Here is a 9918-nt window from a genome sequence, read left to right on the forward strand (position 1 = left end):
GAGCTAGTGGCTGTTAGGTGAGAAATAAATGGAAATACAGCATATAAATAAATATCAACAAACTCTGCTGCTCTGCAAGTATTTGCAGCTCATGTTTGACTTTATACTGTTTTTCTTGAACCTCCTGTACCGAACATTGCATAATCCCTGTTCCCAAGAAAGATCCAGTTGCACTTTATTTGAATAATAGAGTTAAGTGGATTGTGGAAAAACTGCATACATGACTTGTATTGAGGTGGTCCAAACATCTATTTATAGGGCTCTTAGACACTGAGAGCTGACGCACCAAATGTTGAGAAAATCCCAAATGATGTAATTTTTCCAATCAGGCTTTTAAAAAGCACATAATGATATATTTATCATTAATGTGACGCAGAGGCTTTCTAAAAAGCTGTCAAATATATTTTGATAATTTAACACATGCTTTTCTACAGGCCAACGAAATGGAAAATTGTATAAACTAGCTAGATATTGTATCCTGGATTACTTAAAATTATTTCTTTGATATGCATAGAAGATAAACATGCATGCTGTCCTCAAGGCATCCTCCTTCTGCAATGTGAAATATAATATACTCGTGTGGCTTCCTCATCTTCAAATCTCTCAAACGTCTTTGCAGCACAGCATGAGGTCCTGCGCGTGTCTGCTGTGGCTCTCAGCACAGGGACTGATTTCAGCAACTGCCGTGGGTGATTTCAGCTTTTCCTGGGCAGAGGCTCCTCCTAGGGTACATAAAGGCTGTTTGTGCAGAGTGTGATGTGATGGAAGAGCTAAGCTTTTATGTTTGATGTGTCTGGGAAATTGGGAAATGGCAGAGATTTTAGGGAAGAGACTGTCTTGAGGAGTAGGCAGCATCTCGCGCCCTGCTGAAAACCTGTCCTAGTCAGGTGCCTCATTTGTCCCTTGCATCCTGGTATCATCATTCCCTGCTCACTCCTCCTCCTGTTTAGGGCTGATACCATTTTATTTAATGTTTATAACGCTGACATTTTAGGCCTCTCTCCTCCTTCGTGATTTCCTGAAATGTAGTAAAGGTCTTAATCATAGCAACAAGACCCTTCTCCCAAGCTGGGCTATCCTAGAGGGCACAGCCTGATTGCAAATTCTGGTCCCCTAAGGACCCATAGCCTGACGATCAGTGGTTTGTCAAGAGGCATCTTAGAGCTTGCCTGGTACCAGCGCATGCTGAAAAAAATGAGCTAGGAAATTTAGAAGGCAATGATCCCCAGGTAGGCCAAGAAATGACTGTGGGAGGCTAAGGTAGTTATGGAGCATGAAGGACTGAAGGAGAAAACCTGAGCTCACAAGAGAATTTGGAGAGTTGAGACAGTTTATTTGTACTGACCTCCTTTTGATATCCCAAGCCAGGGCTGCTGAAGAGGCTGGGAGGACATATCCCTGTTTTAGGGGAGGGAGGTGGAGAGGAGGATCTAATCTAGGAGAAAAGTTATGATGTGACGAGATTTTCAGCTTTGCTGATGAGGTCGAAGTGACTGCTAGACCTGAATGATCCCATCAGTTGAAGGAGGACTGCTGTAGGAGGTGCATCTCTGCTCTGAGGGGTGAGGTGTTCTGTCAGGGGAGCCAGGAGAGGGCTACAAGAAGGCAAAGTGCAGATTGCATGTGCTAGGTGAATGAGATAAACCCCATACCTCTACAGGAGTGAGCCCGTGCCGAATCTCAGTTAACTCATGGTTCAAGTGTTTGTCACCCTCACTCTATTGCTTTCTATATATACACCTTTAATTTTTAATAAAAATAGAGCTTTGCTGAAACCAAATTTTATTTGTTTGTATCAGCTGGCATAATCGCAGGTATTATAGAGGTAGGAATGTGCTGCAGAGCACTAGCTAGCAACAAACTGGTGAGGTGTGTTTCAGCTGTGCTGTTGAAGAAGTTGCTTTCCTAGCTGTATTCCTCTAGAGCTTATGGTGCAAGTAGCACATCAGGGGTTACTGGAAGGAGGTTTGTTGTGTGTGTCGCAAAGCCCAGTTTTCTGGAGTTAGGGGAAATGTGGTCTGGCTCTCCCTGCAGTGGGAAGTCTGTCAGCTTTCCTTGCATTTCTTTTCAGTATTTGAGGAAAAACTTCACTGTTCCAGTGCAAAGGTGTTAGCTGAAATCCCAAAGGCAGAAGCAAGTCTTGATTACAAAGTTTTCCCCAAGGCATGTGTCTACTGTAAAGTAACCTGTTAGCACTGGCAGAAGATTTATTAGTTTCTATGCCTTGCTACAGCACAGTGGGTAAAGAAAAGAAAGAGCAAAGAGGACTGGGACGGGCTGTGTCTCCGATGAGTTCTGCTGTGGCTCCCTCTCTTCCCTTTGGACCTTTTCTCTAAATTCTCATGTGGAAAAACTGAAGTAAGAATAAATCATGTGTGTGCATATATTTAGAGAGAGAGCTCTCTGTGACTGGTGCTCACAGCAGGCCAAATGTGCTACTACTGGGGCATGGAGCAGCCTGGCAGGTGTCGGCTTGCTGCCCCAGCCATCCCACCCCTGAGTTCTGCTGCCCTGGCTGCCTGCTGCTGAGCCTGGTGGTGAGCTGGCTGCCCTGCCCTTCACCTGCCCATGTCGGGGAGGCAGGGAGCAGGGAGCTGGGTGTCTTCCAGCAAAGACAAAACTAAACCTCCCTGAGCCAGGCAGTCTGGGATCACGAATAGATAGGGTTGTTTTTTAACGAGCCAAGATGGTTTGGAAAGGCTCGGTGGGAGGATGTGGAAGCAGACTGTTTGGGATGCTCTTTCTGGGCTGCCCTATCTCCAGTTTATCCTGGGAAAGATTCAAGTATGGAGAGTGCAGTGGAATTTTGGTGTTTTTGGTTTGGTTTTTTTGGCCTTTTTTTTTTTTTTAGAGGGTTCAACATTTAAAAAATCTTGCCTGCTGTCCTGTGCTTCTCATTCAGGATGACTAATGTGGTTTGCTTTTTTACTTGGAAACATCACCTGTCCAGCATGTTCCCTTCTCATGCATTGGGGTCTGTAGTTAGTGAGACTAGATTACTTTTTGCTATGTTACTTTTGGAAACTGGTGCAAACTCACACAAAAATATTTTTGAACAATGTCAAATGACACTAGCAGCTATAAATTATATCTTCTATATGTCTTCTGTACTCTCCAAGCACTTCTAGGCCCCCATAAAATGTCTCTGGGTGGAGTTAGTAGTAGTATTACCTAATTGAATAAGAAACAAGCGTACACTGGTGTCTGTGTATGGAAACTGCCTAACCTCTTTATTTCCTTTTGAACTTCTTGATTTTTTCCTGCCAGTGTTTGTTTTAGAACAAATGTTCTCAGCATGCGTCTTGCCCAGTGATGTTAAGAAGTTTCCTTGTCTAAGGCTTTCTGCAGTGGATCAAAGTAACTGGGGATTTTGCAGCAGGCCAGCATCAATAACTGGCCTTCTGCTATGAAAAGCGTGTTGACTTCCCATAGCCAGATTAGGCAGGACATCTAGAGGAGTTGCACCAACTCTGCCAGGTAACAAAAGAATACAATGTCTTGTTACTGATTTATTTTTTTTAAATCCTTTTAGTGGTTAAACTCCATAACACCCTGCTATATGACAGTGCCATACTCAAATGTAACTGAGCTACTGCTTCAAGGATGTGCTTGCTGTTACTGGAACCTGCAATGTTGCCAGGACTGCTGTGCACAACAGGCGCTTTTGGGAAAACCTTTAACAACAGACACATATTACAAGCCTTGCAATTTGTATAAGACAAATTGACAGGGAGTGTTAAATTGTTCAATTCTTTTTCTGCATCCAGTATAAAATATGGATCTGGTACTGACCGGCTATAAATGCTCTTTTTTGTATGGAGACCACAGGTTTCATGGGATATTTTCTACTTTTTGAAGGGATCAGGGTGTGATGGGGAGTTCAGAAGTGTGACACCGTGATACATTTGCTCTATCCCCTGCACAATTTCTTTGTGGTAATTCTTTACCTTGGGAGTTAAGCTCAACTTTTTAGGTTTTGGTAACTTCCAGAATATGACCATGTGTACTGCTGTTTCTGCAGCTTTTTCCTCAGAGTCACTTGTAGAAGTGTAACTTGCTGATAGCACTTTGAAGCAGAGGGAGTATACTCCAGTTTTAGTCCTCTCTCTCTGTACATCAGTAATCCTTTTGAGATCAATTCCACACCAATGCAGCTAGAGCATAGTCTGTATGACGTGAATTTGGAAAAATAAAAAAATCACAGACTAAATTCTTCCATTCGCCACCAGCATTGTTGCATCAATTAACCATTTATTGCAAAGCTGCAGGACCAAAACCCTTTTCTTGCAAGATGGTGTGTTAACAAACTATGAATAGATCTGTAGTCTTAAAGGGCTTTTTCTTTGTAGGTAACTTTGTTCCAAGAACTAATGTCTACAGGAGTGATTTCGGCACAGTTGAAGGGGGAGTGAGAACAGCTCAGGTATGTGCACAAACTAGAGACTGGTTTTGATCCTGAATGGTGGAAGGTAGAAAAGAACATACTGCTACACCTATTTTGGCTTCCTATCTGTTTATTCTGTTTGGAATATCTGCTTCTTTAGACTTTTGAAAAACACCCATAGTGGTATCTTAAGTTGCATTTCAGTGATGGTTTGCTGTGAGTGCAGGGGTTCAGTTTGTTGCATTATTCTCCTGAAAACTTTGTTATTTTTTTTCTGTTGTTCCCCTTTTGAAAGCTGCACTTAGCGTTTCTGGCTGTCCATGTGTGCACGTTTTGCAAATTCTGGACTGTGCATTCCACAGTGTCCAACAGAGTTGGAACTGTGTTACGTGCATTACAGTAAGACTTGAGAACATAACCTGATCTGTATCTTCTGCAAGTACTTCTGCAAGTCCTTAGAAATGCTTGCAATATTTGCAGATACAGCAGGGACTAGACAGGAGTGTGTAATCAAAGAAAACAATGTATGAGGTGCAACTGCACTTCTGTTCCTCTGAAAGCACTCCCTTTTCCGGGCACGTAGAGTGCATTTCAAGATTTAGCAGAGGAACAAAAATGATGTTAATAGTCGCATGTCTGCAGTGTTGAGTATTTTGGTGGCTTCTGAAAAGCCAATTTTTTTCAGAAGGGAGTTTCTAGCTTTTGCTTTTTAAGACATTGTCAGTGTAAACTGGTCACAGTGAGGCTTCCTGCAGACAAGCTAACGCTGGATCTCTATGGGCCAAGGACTGACCACAGCGTTCACCATCTCCCTTGCATTAATGCCTTTGAGCTCAAAGCACTGAATCCCCAGAGAGGACATGACAGGGAACATCCTGAGCAGCCGTGGAGGGGGACGATACATAACAGCTCGATGGTTCAGCAAGGCCATGCAGAAGAGTTATCAGTGAATTCATTAGTGCACGGATTTAGAGACAGAAACCCTGCAGAGCAGCTCTAGTAGTCTACAGAGAAGTCACTAAAATGGGGAGTGCACAGAAAACCTGTGCAGGCTTCAGTGGCAGCTGTGGTGGTTGGGAGCAGGAGGGGAGGGAGTGACAGGGCCTTCCCTGTCACACACAGCTCAGGGAGGGACAAGGGCAGTTTGGGAAAGAGGTGCTTCCCTGAGTGGAGGGGAAAAACAGTTCCCAACTTCTCCCTCCACATTAGGCCTGCAATGGCCATTGAGGAGTGGCTTCATGTCACATGTAACCCAACCCAAGTTCATCAGTACCATCCCCGGATGCCACGTGTTTCCATAACGAGACATGTTTGGGAGTGATCCTTGTGTGCTTTTCAGGGGGGTGGAATGAAAGGCTGGGCCATGATCATGCACAGATGGTGAAAGAGCTCATGGGAAGAGGGGGAACCAAGTGAGGAAGGCCTGTATTTGGTTTCCCTGCCTGGCAGAGATTCAAAACAAAAGTAAAAATTTGTTTAGCTGGAAAGGAATTCTTTCCTTGGGGACCAAGTGCTACTCCAAACAATAGGATTATTTTTTAATTATTGCAAGAGTATGAAAGACAGCATGCAGTTTTTATTTAGAAGTAACGGGAAAATTGGTCCCTGACTGTCTTTTATTTCAGCTCAGATCAGTAGGTTGGGGTATAGTGCTATTTGCAGCTCTTGTTGGCTGTGTTGTGAGACCAAATATTTAACCAGTGTTGCAGATTTGGAGAGATGACTAAAAATACCACAGTTGGTGAACTGATTTATTTCCAAGGTATAATCTGAGTCACTGCTTTCACTGACTAAACTTAAAAACAAAACAAAAGCAAACAACAGAAAACACATATTTGTTAGTGTTGGAGAGCCGAAAGAAGCCCAGAGTTGTTGTATAAAATAAATTTTATCTATCTACATATAAATATATATATACATTCTAGAGCAGAACAGACACAGTTTCTCAGTTAGCAACATTAACCTGTAGTCTAGTGATACAGTCCTGAGCTAGGGCAGTTAATTTATTCACTTACTGTTTACATCAAAGAAAACCATCAAAATACCTCCTTTTTCAGAATAACCATCTATTATCAGTAAATCCTAATTTTGTCGAAGAACAGCCTTTTACAAAAAGAACCCCTCCAGTAAATTGAAAGGAATTATGTCTTGTTTTGGGTATTGATTCCTGTATTTCATTTGCTGCTCCCTGCATTTGTATTTCTGTCAGTGGGTTGCAGCTCAAAGATATATACTATGTATCATATACTGTGCAGGTACTATTTTAGGGGAAGCTGTCAGGAACGCAGTTACATGTGTATAATTCCATATCAATATAATGTTTTTGATTCCCTACAGTGATGAAAATTAGACTAGTACACCTGCAATGATATAGATAATGCTGATGAGATCAGTTTAATTAACTGGCAAAGTCTTCCTAATATAACATTATTCCAGTTCCTTGAGTATGCCTTGCTCAAGGCAAGGGGCAGTCAGTGTTCAGGACCTCACTTCTCACTGCTCTTCATCTCTTAGTTTATGTAAGCACTGTTTAAATAACCATCCCAAGCACATCATGCAAGTTGTTCTTTTTTCAAGGATGCTTGTTTTCTGGAGCCATTTAGCTGTGACAGTGTGCTGATGGCTGCCAGAAGCCAGGAAACTCAGATGTAACTGACAGTGAGAGCACTTTACTGGAAAAGAAGCCTCGATCTTGCTTTGTTTATCTGAAGTACCAGGCAATTAGCTTAAAAAATGGTTTTATGCATGACCCTGGCTGTGTAATTATTCCAGCTTGCATTTTCAAAGTATTTGACATGTCGGAGCAGTGCTGTAAATAAGCTGAACGGAATTGCCAAATGTCAGATCAGTAATTACTATACATGGAGTTGCTGTAGCTAATATGGGAAGGGCTCTCAAGTCTCAGCTCCTGTGATGGATACTCGGGACTATTTCCCAGCAGAGCTTGAGGAGGACCTCCAGTCTTCCAGATTCTTCTCACAATGATTCATGAGGCCAGTGGAACTGTGAAAGAAGAAAGGAGTTTCAAGGCCAGAAGCTGGAGGAAATTACTTAAAATTGGGTTATTCCAGTGTCGCATTTGTTCAAGTCTGATCATTAAACAGACTTACTATTAAACTGCTGAAGAAAGGCCTTCCAAAATACAGGGGCTAATTTAAAAGTATGTGGCTTCTGTCTGTGACAAGAGCTGCTGCTTTAATTAACTGTATTTGCTTACCTGTAAAATGAAACTTTAGACTGCCCTACAACATGATACTTGGAATTTAACATGGGGCCATGACGTGAAGACGCATTATACAAATAAGATGTTCCATTCCCTGCCCTCCTTCAAATGCTCATGTCCATCTTCCTTAGCTAACAAGTTAAAATAGGATTTGTTATGGATTGGATTTTCTTTTAAAAGGCCAGTCAAGTTGTTTTCTTTCTGTTTTATGTGTTGCTATGAGCCACTACCACAAATTCAGTTCTTCAATGAGAGTTTACAGATGCTTTTGCTGATGTGCATGTGTGACAAGATGTTATTTCGCTGATATGTTATTCTCAGGAGACTGGAGGGGAAGGGGGAATCATGCTTTGGTTGTGAATTAATACAGGAACCAATCCCTTTTCCATTAAAAACGTCAGTGAAGTTTCCATTGCTTTGGGGAGTTAAAAGGCTTGGTCCCTAAGAAATGTATTATTGCATAAACATGATCATCCTTCCTTACCCTTCTGCATGCTGGAAAAGGGTGTCTTTCTGATCATTTCTTAGTGGAAAGAAATGTAAAATTGAGGACTGCTAATGCTGATGAGGAGTGCAACCTTCTTTAAAAGCCACTTTCTTGGATGAACCTCCAATAAGCTCTAATAGCAATAGCAGTTGAGTACTTAATGATGACCTGGAAATATTTGCTCCAGAGATGCAGTAGGTTGAGCCATCCCTTCCACTGAAGAATTTCATGAGGATTAAGAGCCCAGCATCTGTAGTAGTTAAAGGATGTCTCCTGCAGTGCATGTCACTTAGGGAGAATGGTCAGACAGTCATATCCAGCTCTATCCATCTGTTTCTGATCTCTAAAATTGCAAGCTCTGAACAGAAGAATATCTTTATTCTGTTCATATAGGCCTTGGATAACTAATAGGAGTCAGAAGTACTGTAGTAATGAATGAATGCTTGACGTCATTTAAGATTTGGCTTCTTCACCTTGAAATATATTTCCTTGATTTGCAAACCTGATAAAGCTCATGGGATTTGTCTAAAAGCTTCCTGTGTTGCTTGGCCATACAGAATTCATACAAGTTGGACTCTGTAAGGATAATATCCAGGACAGGGTAGTTCTTGGAGGGTGGCGGTAAACCTTGACAATGAACACAGTAGCTCTTTTTTGGAATACAGGGTGAAGATTAAACCACAGCAGTTATAGTGTGCCAAGTAGAGCTACTAGTAGTCATACAACATACAGTGCAAACTCAGTAGAGCGGAACGGTTCCTCTACATACGAATTGGCATACTGGCAGGATGGAATGAATGTTGTCTTTTTAAATACTCTGGAAATGAAATGAGACTGCAGTATATGTGTGGGGTTTTGTGTTTTTGAGTTGCACTAATCACTTTTAATATCTCTTTTAAAGAATTCCTTATAATCTGCAATTGCTTACTTTACATGTGATGTCTTTATGGCTTTAATATTAATCTCCAATGTCAAATCTCTGTCTGTTTATTTGTCTTGGTCTGACAAAAGCCTAAGAAGTTGCCCCTTGTCATGTTTCCTGTATTGCTGACATGATGCAGTGCTGGGTCAGGCATTTTTTACATCAATGGTTTTAATATTGCAAGCAGAAAATTAACAGACTTTATTGCTGCAGGTTTGAGGAAAATCCTTATCTTTTCTGTTTGGTTTTGTTGGTTTTGGTGTTGGATTTTTTTTAAGTGGAAACTTAAATTGCTTTTTTAGAATTATGCTTTCATCTGTGTCTCGCTCTTCCCCTGCTCTGTTTGCTCTTGAGTCCCCAAAATTAGCAAGAGTAATGTTCTAGTTTGCAGTGCAGTAGGAAAGAATAACTTGACTTTTTAAAATGTAATAAACAGTGCAAGACCTGGAACAAGTACAAAACCTTCAGACAAGGTGAAACCCCCAGAAGAATACCTCTATTCAAAATGTCTGTGGATGTCTGCAAATACTGCCAGGAGCTTAAGTCGTGTCCTCCTCCTTTCCAAACATGTGTATTAGGTTTTTCTTTAAAAATACATACTGTATCCTTGAACTTCTCCATGCTTCTAGTCAAAGAAGGTAGTATTTCCTTTAGACTAGTTGATTCATACATAAAATAAAATCTGTGAGACATTATTTTGGTCTTGGTTATTTCCTTCTTGTGATACTGGATGGAAAACAGTCTTTCTGAAATATTCAAGCTTTGAAAAACAGCAAATGTTCCTAGCTATTGAGGGTTTTTACTGTGGGCTGTAAAAATAAAGTGCTCTTAATTATGCTTCCTTTAGAGTAGATTCATACCCTGTTTTGCTTCCCTTGTTTACAAATTCATTGCTTTCAGCA

This window comes from Phaethon lepturus, unplaced genomic scaffold, assembly GCF_000687285.1.
Source record: "Phaethon lepturus isolate BGI_N335 unplaced genomic scaffold, ASM68728v1 scaffold45533, whole genome shotgun sequence".
In the NCBI taxonomy this organism is placed as follows: Eukaryota; Metazoa; Chordata; class Aves; order Phaethontiformes; family Phaethontidae; genus Phaethon; species Phaethon lepturus.